The sequence below is a fragment of the Pavona decussata genome, unplaced genomic scaffold (genome assembly GCF_977016875.1).
Source record: "Pavona decussata unplaced genomic scaffold, jaPavDecu1.1 SCAFFOLD_223, whole genome shotgun sequence".
Lineage (NCBI taxonomy): Eukaryota > Metazoa > Cnidaria > Anthozoa > Scleractinia > Agariciidae > Pavona > Pavona decussata.
In genome coordinates this window covers 4,192,648-4,205,540 of record NW_028145628.1, presented here as the reverse complement: position 1 = coordinate 4,205,540, position 12,893 = coordinate 4,192,648, and the positions used below count along the sequence as shown (strand labels likewise).

At 36.8% G+C, this 12,893-nt stretch overlaps 1 pseudogene; it reads right to left on the bottom strand.

The window, feature by feature from the left end:
- Positions 1–4,432: 4,432 nt before the first annotated feature.
- LOC146459269 (uncharacterized) lies at positions 4,433–12,597 on the bottom strand (annotated as a pseudogene).
- Positions 12,598–12,893: the final 296 nt, after the last annotated feature.

The window sequence follows — 12,893 nt, the reverse complement described above, 5'->3', positions numbered from 1 at the left end:
TATTTCTTTGTTATCCTTCATTGCCAAAAATTCTTTTAGCAACGATTTAAATCCTGCTTTGAACTGGAGATTCTCGTCAAGAAATCATTTATGTTCCGTTGACCTTCCGCCGTGATTAAACAATGAGATTGCGTTACAGAAACGCGCGCATCCAGACGGGCTGGGGTGGGGGTGGGGAGGAAACAAAAATGGAACAGCTCCTAAATTAAAAAAGGAGGGGGGGGGGGGGGGCATTCAAGATTACTTTCAAAGCTATTTTATGCATTTCGGGTACTAAATAGGAAACTGCTGTCCCAGAATAATGTGAAATATGATAAGCCCTTGTGTTGTATTTTTTTGGTTGGAGCGTGGGAGGGGGGTTGGCAAGTAAAACACTAATTTACAGCATCAGTTGATCGTTGCTCTTCTGTTTAGGTTTCATACATGATGTTGGTGAATGATTCTCGTCATGAAATTTTTTATGTTCTGTTGACCTTTCGCCATGATTAAACAATGAGATTACGTTACAGAAACGCGCACATCCGGGCTGGGGTGGAGGTGGGGAGGAAAGTGCACTTTTGGTTAGGTCGCCAATTTCTAACAAAAATGTGTCCCAACTACGTTTTTTTGGACGCTCTTTCCATTGGCAACATTCCTGATTGAAAATGGCGACCTAACAAAATCGTCACTTTGCTTCCCCGTCCATATAGGGGTGAGTATTTGACTTTGCCTTCGTCATAGTCAAGTGAAAACAAGGAAAATGGAATCAGCATGCAAGAAAACCTACTATGGAGTAGGTTTTGTGGCTCCCTTGGGAGCAGACTCATAGAACTGCTCCTGAGGGGGGTAGGGTAGGCCCACCAAAAAAAGTGCACTTTTGGTTAGGTCGCCAATTTCTAACAAAAATGTCTCCCAACTACGTTTTTTTGGACGCTCTTTCCATTGGCAACATTCCTCATTGAAAATGGCGACCTACCAAAATCGTCACTTTGCTTCCCCGTCCATATAGGGGTGAGTATTTGACTTTGCCTTCGTCATAGTCAAGTGAAAACATTGAAAATGGAATCAGCATGCAAGAAAACCTACTATGGAGTAGGTTTTGTGGCTCCCTTGGGAGCAGACTCATAGAACTGCTCCTGAGGGGGGTAGGGTAGGCCCACCAAAAAAAGTGCACTTTTGGTTAGGTCGCCAATTTCTAACAAAAATGTGTCCCAACTATGTTTTTTTGGACGCTCTTTTGATTGGCAATATTCCTGATTGAAAATGGCCACCTACCAAGATCGTCATTTTGCTTCCCCGTTCATAAAGGGATGAGTATTTGACTTTGCGTTTGTCAGAGTCAAGTGAAAACATTAAAAATGGAAACAGCATGCAAGAAAACCTACTATAGGGTAGGTTTTGAGCCTCCCGTGGGAGTAGAGTCATAGAATTGCCCCTGAGGGGGGGGGGGGGGGGTAGGGTAGGCCCTTCAAAAAAGTGATGTTACCAGGCTCTCAACAGGGTCATTGACTAACCATTTTACGGTATATTTTTAATTATATAACTCTACATTTACCTAAAAATTCAAAAGGTTCAACCATTTTTATGTCAGTGTGGAAAGTCAGAGATATAACCAAATTCCAGGGGAGGTCCTGGTGAAGTTTAAATGATATTGCAGTGAACTTTTTTATTGGATTTAACCATTGCTTTATGGTAACAAAGCTTGATCACAGGGTTAAATAGAGTGTTGTCGCGTCATCATGTTAAATGTGGGCTATTAATAACCATAAATTGAAAGGCCTGTTGTTGAACATTTATCACAAATACTTACCTTATTTTTTTTTTGAAAGTGTTAGCGTTGTTGTTTTAAAACAGCACAGATCTTGGTACTATGCACTATGTGACTTCAAAGAACTTCGTCTCTGAATAACACTTAAGTTGAGTTAATTGCTTTGACTTACTTTTCTCTTTTCAATATAAAATGTGTTTCGTGAAACGCCATAAAATACACACAAAATTGAATTGTAATTTCGGAAAAATATTTTCATGATTTGTGATTGGCCCCCCACCCTCTCCTTCACTACCTTGTTTGTTTATAGAATAAACATAGCCTGAGTTTAAAGCATTTGTTATATCATGACTGCATTGTTCCATTGTTGAAAGTAAAGCTTAGTCATCTAATCTCAGTGTTATACTCTGCTATGCATACAAAGGGTATCTTCAATTTTTGCATCTTTTGCGGCTTTGACTGATGTAAACTGGTAGCCAAGGATAACATTATTATTTCTTATAACTTAATCATAAAAAAGCCACCCCCTTAAGGTCAGTTTGTAGAGCAGCAGACTGCTGTACATTAGGTCACAGACTTTCCTGGCCAGACCCACACTCAGGTATTAAAAATACATGTAACTGAGGAGAAGGTGCTGCCTTTGCATTGACATCAGCAAATCGTCAGAAATTCACAATTGGGTTGGATGATCTTCGATTCATAGAAAAGGGCAATCCTGACTCCAATTTGGGGAATGTAAAAGAACCACTGAGAATTTAATGAACCCTTGCTGTTAACAGTCCTAATGCCAGCAGGTTCAAAGTGCAGCACAGTATCTCAGAAATTAGCTTCTGACATGAGACCACAAATCTGTATAACAACCAGAAGTCAATGGGATTTGCCAAGAGCTGGGAAACAGGTAAAATAAAAGTTTTCCGCAGATCTTGAAAATAAGGCTGGATGTTATTTTTATATTTTTTCCAGTAATTTAAATGATCAGGTATTAATTTTACCTTATGATACTAATTACCAGTAGTTATATGGTGCATATATATGATATATAGGAACAATTTAAGAAATACTGAAAAGCAGTTCTTTAATGCATATCATCTTCTTGCTTGTAGACAAAATTGGGCATTCAAAGCAGAGTTAATTCGTTAATTCTTTGATCTATCATGAGTAACAAATATACCCTATCATCGTTTCTTTATGAAATATTTGCCAATCAGTGGTGAGAGAAATGATTTTTTTCAAGTTTCAAGTTCAAGTTTATTTATTATTATTATTATTATTATTATTATTATTATTATTATTACTTATTTACTATTTTATTACCCCTTTTCAGATTCAAGTCAACAAGGGGACACTTTGCCCAGAAAAAGAGGATGGAGGTATTAATATTACCTGCTTGTTATTATGAGCCCTGCAGCCCAACTTAGCTACAGTATTTTGTGGTTGGTGGTTATTTGTTTATAATTATGTAGGTTTTTGGGAGATGTGCAGTGGTTACCACTGATTCAAGTGTCGTCTTCTTTTTGTTACCCTTAATTTTGTCTCAATAAATATAGTTTAAAAAATATTTCAAAATAATTTTACATATATGGCAAGGATCATAACTTAACATTTCACCTTGAATTAGACAATTAGACATGTTGTTTTAGCTAATAACAATCATGTTAAATATGTAGATGCAATGAAACCTGTGAGATTAAATTTTAAGCTCACTAGTACAGGCATTAGCCATAAAAAGCAATAGAATTATGATGTATTTTAATCTCCTTAGCTTCTATACATCGTCATTTTGATTGGGTAAATATATCATAATTTTCTGTTTACGAGTAAAAACTACCGCAATCCAATTGCTTTAAGATATTAATGTAAAGTTAGTATCTTGAAGAGAATATCCTGTAAACTACAGTACAATGTAGTACAATGTAGACCTTCTGATTGAAGCTGAAAAAGATAAACTGTTTGATTTTTAGTCAGTGGGAAAGCTTCTGTTTGTGTTGTTTTGGGGAACAACTCTGATCTGTCACCCTGGTGCTGGGATTGAGTCTGTCAATCCCTGTGTTACTCATTATGTACATCAGATTCTTTTATTAATTCCTGTCTTTGAGCCATTAAGCTAAGTGTTCTGTGATAATTTTCATGCAGCGGTTGCTGTAAATACTTTACAGCTATTTTTCTTGCATTAAATACAAAATACTGCAACTTGCTCCTGATGCCTTAATTCACACTATATTCTAGGTTCATTTGTGACATTCTTCATTATAACTGGAGTCAGTTTTACCATTATTATTTTCCATGACATTTACTGCTGCCAATGAATACTTTAATGGATATGTGTGAGAGGTTGTAATGGGGCTTAATAATAAGTAGTAGTTATAGTCTGCGAGCAAGGGGGGGGGGGGGGGGGAGGGAAACAATAAGCTTCTCCCCTCCCCCCAACTCCTGATACTTTCAAAGTACAAATTCACTTTACTTGGCGGATATTCCAACTCATTCATATTATGCAACGTGTACGAACTTAATACCAGGGCTGGGAAAACATTGGAGGTGAGGGGAGCGCTCTCACCACTGCGCCAATGCTGCTGCCCCAATATCAGGACAGAGTCATGCCTATTCTTGTTTGACTAGCTGTGCTCAAAATGGATTCTCCATAAACAAAAATTGTATAAACTGTTAGGAGTAATTGAAGAGCAATTTTTAAAAGCTGTTTCGGCCTTGTTGGGCCTCATCAGCACGGCGAAGCAAGAATACCCAGACTGAATGAAATTAACAAAATAAACAAAAAAATGGCCAAAATCATCACTTACAATAGTTTTGCATAAAACCCTTCAATTACTAAAATACAGTGTAAGACTGTGAAAGGCAGAGTCTGAGTAACACGCAGCCGTGGACAGCAATCAAGTTAGTAAAGTAATAAAATGGACCGACTCGGAGGGAGAGTGCTTTGGTCACAACAGTTATACATGACTTTTGCATACAGGGACATGTTTATATAACAAACAACTTTATTGAAGAAGAAAAACTTCAAAGTGGTTAGAACAAAGAACTAAATCCCCATTATAAGCTGTACCCCTTAAATGACATAACAATAAAAAAAGGCCTGGAAAAATGAAGAAAGGATTAGGAACGTTTGTGACTTATTAAGACAATCACGGCGCTTGTGTACGTCTGTTGCGAATAAACAGGCTATACTGAATGGAAAGTTCAATAGAGTAATGTCTCAAATGGATAACGGGATTAGTTTCTAAAACAACTGTGTTGCTACGTCGTTTTGGTTTATCAACAGTTGATAACTACAGCTACGGGTGTACATTGGCCACCGTAAAGAGATATGAGAGTGCTGATGTTTTGAGCGTTAGCCCTTTATGAGCAAACAATGTCAAACGGCTAACCTGCATTATTTCCCCAAGGAAAGTTTCCTTTCATGACTTCAGACAAGATGCAGTTGGATTCTTGATCACTACAATTCCTTTCTGCATTGTACTGTTGAAGACAAGAAGCCAATTTACCCTTGTCCGCGCTGATCTTACTGCAAAGTCGCGTTCGCTACTTGCATGAATCTGCATCAGATTTAACAAGGTAAAAAGGACATTAAACACAATAAAATAGATTAAGGAAGTAGCTATTTTCCATTGCTAAACACCACTTCAAATAATCCGGAATAAATACAAGATAATGACAGAATGCAAGATATTGCAAAGCATAAGGAGTTTCAATGCAAAGGACGAAACAAAATGAATTAATAATGTTAGTAACAGGTTTCACCCCAAGAAACACCAAAGACAATATTTAATGCTTTCGATGAAGTAAGTTTACTGAAATTTGTAGATGAAAGAGCTGCAAAGTCATGAATACCTGATAATCTGTTCATTGCATGAGTGGTGAGCTCTATATTTGAAACCAACGGTTCAATTTCATCTTGGAGTCGAACACCAGTCAGGTTGCCTGCAAGGCCTCCACTTCTATTGTAATTAAAAATAAATAGATATGTACATATTCCATTAAGAGCAATTCTCCAGGAAAGTGAATCAAAGTTGGAAATGAAAAATTTTAACCCCCCTTTAATTTTTGTGTGGAGGTAGGTTACCTTGGGGAATAAACAAAAACAACCATATTTGGATCAGCAAATGTATCGTTGCCATGGTAACCGCACTAGATGACGTCGGCCTAAGGGCCATGTTTTGAGCAAAAGTTCCATTCTCAAAAAGTCAAAGTAAAGGAGTCTGGTTCTCGGGTGCATGTGAACCAATTCAAATAAAATTCATACAGATGGTAGAGCCACTCTCCCAGTTTATAAAAGTTGCTGTTAAAATAATTTGGGTTTTATAAACAAGAAGAAAATGCTCGTCTTACTATGTTCCCTGTCAGCCATTTAGACAATCGGGAAAAACAAGCACAACGATATTCGTAATTTCTCCGAAAGTACTCTTTCCACATAAACCAAATTAGCAGCAGAGATTACACAGATATTGACGTTTCTGACTATTATAAAATGAATTTGGGGAAAATATTATATTCTGGGCTTAAGTGCTGAAGACACCTGGGACATAAATTGCAAAAAATTGCAAAATTGGTAATTTTGAGGGCTCCAGTATTTGGTTCAAACAGGCTTTAGAGAGAAAAAATCAGCTTCAAAAGTATCTTTTATCATCTTGTCTGCTACCTACATTTAGTAAATAAGGTTTTAGCCAACAAATTTGATGAAATATAAATTGATACAAAACCTATCTTTAAGGTTTTGGGAATTTCTTCAGGATGCTTTCGTCGCGTGGTTCTCTCCAGTGTCTCTCCTTCGCACGCTCCGTTTTCTTGACCAAATCTAGCGCAGACTCTAATCTAACAGTTACTCCCATCGAATATCCAGTTTGCCGCGTTTCAGACCAGAGATGATGATACAAGTAGCCTGCATACACTTGACAAAGAATAGTTGATAAGGTCCAAAACATGTTCGTAATACTTGCGATTTCTGCCATCGAGCACCTATTCATCAATATCATCCAACCAGGAAGTAAAGTAAATGTTTTGAGATCAATGTACAAAGAGAAAGCATGCTTTTGAACAATTCAAAGTAACGACTTTGGCTAAAACCGAGTCAGATATTGCGATAGTCGACAAGCCAAGAATAGTAAATAAACTGAACGCATAGGCGGAAGTCCGAGAAACACGACTGCTGACCGGATGTAACACAATGTAATGGGATGTAACACTGGATGTAAGTGTAATGATATCCTCTTGTTATGAAGTTGTTTTACAATGGCAATGGTGAAGAAAGTCAAAAAAAAAAAAAAAAAAAGAACGAAAACCGAAAAACGGAATGAAAACAAAAACAAAGGAAATGAAGCTGAACTGAAGCTTGGGTGAAAATTGAATGCATGATCATAATAGCCGCACCCCAAAAAAGATTGCTTTTTTAGACTGAAAATGCAATTACAAATTCAGTTATGATTAACTATTCGTGACAAGAGAATGAAAAATTCGCACGTGAAATGATACACTGATTTCATAACAGCTTATACCAAGTCCGTAGGCTTGCGCGTGCCTGGAAATATCCCTTTAACATTCACTGAGTTTTGTATTTTTTTCTACTGCACTCACAAACGTCCCTTTTGGGATTTGAAAAAGAACAACTTTCCATTACCCGGCCAGGATATTTTCCTCCACACGACGATATGCAAATTTCCCTTACAGTGTTTTTGATCGACGGCACAAATTTACTTCCGGTCACCCCTCCCCCACCCCAAAAAACAACAACAAACAAATAAATAAACAAACAGAAAGAATGCCAAAATTTGGGCAGGGATTAGGTACTAAATGTGAAAATTTATCGGCCTGGAGAAGACTTATTTATTTCTGGATGTGAGGTGGGTCAAATATTCCAACTTCGTAACTTCTAATGTGTACGCTAATGCCCCAAACGAGAGACGTATCTTACATGCAGGCCATCCTTAATATCCCATAAGCAATGAATTAAAAAAAATAACAAACCCAGGAAACATGGGCGGCTAATGTGGTTGCGTAAAACGATCAGTGAAGCGCTTTTATTTTGTCCTCTTAATTCACCACTGTAAAACAGTCATAAAAGCGGATCAAAAGTCGTCCTTTTATCCCTCTGTCAATGATATATTGTACCAGAAATAACTAAAGAAGAGACAATGCCATTGCGACAATGTCACTATATCTGAAAGGTACAAAAACAAACAAACAAACAAACAAGAAGCACATATATCGCATTTTAAAGTACATCTGGTCAGCAGTTTTGCTCCTCGCATTTCCGGTCTACATACGTTTGGTCGTATTAAAACAGGTCGTAAACAACGATTTCTTCGCTTCTCAACCATGCACCACGGAATGTACGGCTTGAGTTAGCCAAAGACTTTATTCAGAATCGCCGCAGACATGCATTTGCTTAGCTGTGATCTTGATGCATCTATTTAACTTCCTGGATGGATTGTATTGATGAATTATTTCGATACTCGACACACAACTGTGTTTGACCTGTTCAACTGTTCTTTATTCGGGTTAATGCATCATCATCTTTGGTCTAAAAGTAAGTAGATGTTCGGCAAGGCTAGCCAGTTAGATTTGTCCTTTCCACTAGAGTCTGTGCAAGATTGGTCAAGAAAATGGAGCAAGCAAACTGAGGAGAGACCCATCCTACACGACAAAAGCATCCTGAAGAAATTCCCAAAAGTTGCAAGGTAGGCTTTGTTTCAATTTGTATTTCTTCAAATTCGTTGGCCAAAATCTAACCGATCAAATGCAGATAACAGATACGATGAATGGAAAAACAGGTTTCTGAAGCTGATATTCTCTATCTAAGGCCTGTTTGAGCCAAATACTGGAGCCCTCAACATTTCCAATTTTGCAATTTTTTGCAACTTGTCTCTGATGTCTTCAACACCCATGGCCAGAATATAATTTCCCCAAATAGATTTCATAATACTTATAAACATCAATATCTATGTAAGCGCTGCTGCTAATTTGTTTTTTTGGGAAATAGTACTTTCGGAGAAATTACGAATATCGTTGTACTTGTTTTTCCTACTTGTCAAAATGGCTGACAGGTAACATAGTAATATGAACATTGTCTTCTTGATTATAAAACCCAAAATACTTTAACGGCAAATTTTATAAACTGGGAGAGTGCCTCTGCCGTCTGTATGAATTTCATTTGAATTGGTTGACATGCACTCGAGAACCAGAGTCGTTTATTTGAGAGTGAATTTTTTAGTCAAAACATAGACTTCAGGCCGACGTCATCAAGTGCGGTTACCATGATAACGACACATGTGCTGATCCAAATATGGTTGTTTTTGTTCATCCCTCCAGGTAACCTACCTCCACACAAAAAATGAAGAGGGGTTAAAATTTTTCATTTCCAACTTAGCTTCACTTTCCTGGAGAATTGCTCTTAAGTTGTGTCATTGAAAATGGTTCACTAGAAGGAGTTATTCCCACCACTCCCACCGATAAACAAAAAAAATCAAATAAGGTGGAGTCCTTATACAATATTGTACAGTTACTGTAATACAGAAAGACGTATAGTATCTCAAGGATCTCCTTTTACATTTGATTTGTGACTTTAGAAAGTAGTTACCTTTGGCATGGTCAATCACAACTTTCTTCCATTCCTCTGGTTTGAACTGATGTAAGGAAACATGGTATGTTTCAAGAGCATCATTGAACTCTTTTTGAGATGCAATTTCCATCTTAACGGCCTATTAAAGCAATGGAAGATAAACAAGAATTGACTAAAGAAAACAAACAGTACCATTTCAAAAACTTAACATACAGCTGTAAAATAATGAAATTGCATTTTATCTACTGTGAGAGATTTACAACTTAAAAAGACAAAGGCCATGAAGTGCTTAAAAAGACCTCACTCAACAGACATGGAAACTTATGTTTTTATAATGGAAATTATTGAAATTTTATGCAGCGTTAACCCTGAGGGAATGACAGCTGACTTTCCACAAATCATTGGAAAATAAAAAGCTTATGCGAGTGTATCATTGAGCAAGACTCTGTACCATGCTTATAATTTTCTTCCTGTTCCTTAAGTAATGAGCCCTTCTCTAGCTGTCTGGAAAATTTTGAAAAACAGTTTGCATAAACATTCAACTCATTCCTAGTAGGTATATTAAATTATAACAAGGTCATACATGAATTGTCAATAATAATATCATTACAACAAATTATTCCAATGAAAATGGCCATCATAATTACAAACAAAAAAGGAGGGGTCTTCATGAGTGCATTATCATTTAGGATTACCACTTACTCTCAGGAAGCATGTACTTTGTTGTGTTGCCGCACTGTGACATGTGAGAGTTGATTTGCTCCACTTCCTCACCTGTGGAACGGGCACTTCCCTCCTGCCAACGGCCTAACCATATGACCTGTATATTAGAAATTTCATTGCAATTCATAGCAATTTCTCCAGGTAAAAGCTGCCAAGAATGTACATGTAACTTGTAGTTCATGTTCATGACAAGTACTGTTAAAGACTTTGTGAGATTACAAGTATTGATTATTACCTGACACGTTTGTGCACCTTTAAGCACAGCATTACTGACAAGGCAGGTTTCATGTCACTTCCATCTGGACCACCAGTCTTTCTTGCCCATTTCCAATACAGTATATTATATTTACAAACTTTATCCTCCCAAAAAACATTGACACCAGTAGGTATCATTTTTTTTTAAATGTATATAGTTTGCATAACCAAACAACTCCCCCTGGAACATATTCACAGCCCACTGAGCCACACCATGCCTGCAACCTATAACAAGAGTTCTCACTCAGAGGAAGTCTGTCTGCCAAAAACAGCTACAGTATGTGATAAACTTTAAAGCATGGGAGTAATAATTTGTTTAAAGTATATTTTGACCTGCTATTTCAAGTCCAGTCTCATCAAGTTTGGCTGACTTTCTTCCTTTGATGTTTGCAGCCCTCCAGTGTGAATCGCCACATCTACATATATTATCACTATCCTACAAAAACAAAAGAAACCTTGTTGAAGGCAACATGCAATTTGAGTAAGCTTCAGAACTAGACATTCTCAGAACACAGGTATCAGTTGTCACAAATTTGCCTGAGGTCATTTATTTGTTGCTGAAACTTAAATTCCTTTTAAAAAGAATTTTCGTAGCAAAATATGAGTTATTATTAAAGTGCCTGAGTTTGTGAATATGGACATCAATTAAACATACAAACAAGTGATTTCAAAGCAAAAAAGGGAATATTTTCTTCAAAAATAACCAAAACTTCAAAAAAATTGCTAGAAAGTGTATATACGTGTATGATAAGTCTAACCTGAAAAAAAAAAAGGAAAGAAGAAAAAGAAGAAAAAGCTACCTCAACATTTTACTGTACAAGAGTTAGAGAAACATTTCCTGGGCAAATAACTAGGTATAATTGTGTAATAATGGGATAGACACAAAGTGTTCCCAATAAACCTTAGATTTGAACTACTTTGCATATGACCGTCTTCAAGTGACTGTCAACATTGTCCTTATTGGCAATGAAGAGATCTCTATAGTAGGAATGCCTTCACTGACTGTGAACAGAGAAGTATTGAAAAAGAACATGTATCAAATCTTTGCTACAATGTACACTGTAAGACAAAATTACAATACACACAGCCCACAACTATTATTGTTAAAAGTGTCTTGAGTTCACATTCAATTATTGCTACATGCAACATAAAAGAAACTTAAGAAATTTAAGGCAAAATGTGATGTTTAGAAGAAACCATAGACTCAGACTAAAAGTAAACATTCCTGTGCAATAAATCTTTATACTGACCTTCCTGATGACTTAAAACAATAAAGTTTCATATTGCCATCCACGTGACAAGAATGCTGAGAAATGGAGCAAGAAGGACAATGCATCCAGTTCAGTCCTTGAAGACAGTCTAACTCATGCTGGCAGAACTTCCACTCTTTAAATGCTCGACTAAAAGTTTGGTGTCTGTGAACACAATGGGACATATTGTTTTGTCAACATGGTGCAGTACAACAAACAAAAGTAACAACAAACATTAATTTTTTACTCACTGCAACTGAATACTATGTAAATTTAAGTCATAATAAGAACAATAAAATTGAACATAAAAACAGAGTTTTGGTACAATTTAAGTAATAATAGATGATTGTAAATTCGGTCTTGGTTGATTCCTTTTTATGATTTGGGAAATGTGGATTGACAATCAAATAACATGTTGAAAGGCGTAGCCTTAATTACCATTACTTTTTTAAACCAGTGCCTTGATGTGGGGTTTTATAACAGTACTCTTTTACAGATTATCCTTAAGACTTTATATCAATCTTTTTATTTAACTATCGACGGCCATTAATCTTCAAAACCCACAAAAACTGCACGTGGGCGCCCTCAGACAATATGGCGCCAGTCTCTGTCCCGGTGAATTTTTTATTTTTTTATGTTATTTTTTGTTTTATTTATTTTTAATTTCCTGCAACCTGCAGTTTACACCGGTTTGCATGTCTGACTAATATGACACCAGAAATAACCTACGTTCAACGGCAAATTTTGGGGCGAAAACGAGAGTTCAAGAGAGATCAATTCTTTTCATAGCAAACTTTGAGGTTTAAAATGTTGATTTTTATAATCTTTGGCTTTTGACAAGTTACTTTTGTGTGCCGCTAGAACAATTCAAAATGCTTATTACCACTCATTGTGGATCAGTGGCTGATGACAACCAACCAACAAACAAGACTCATAAAATTATTTTTAGAAGATCGTATTCCCCTTAGATTAATCACACTATTAAGAATTACTGTAAGCAACATAGTAAAACCTGTTTACTTGCCATATCTCATTTGTGAAGCAAAAACATCCATGTCGAACTTCGACTAAAGTACACATATTCAAAGCTTTTACTGGAAGTCATTCATCCTCAAGAAATGCAAAGAACAATGGGAAGTATTCAAATTTCCCCCTTGGCGTACCCGACAGATTACCCCAGGAGGGAGTGATAAACTTACGCCTGGGCGCCAATGAAGATATCAGCGTTGAAAATATTCGGTATCCGGCCACCGTGACATCACACAAACACCAGCCCGGGAATTTCAAAGAGACACATTTTTTTGGAAGCCCTTTGTTTACCTAAAGCCCAATATTTCAAGTAGTCCATAAC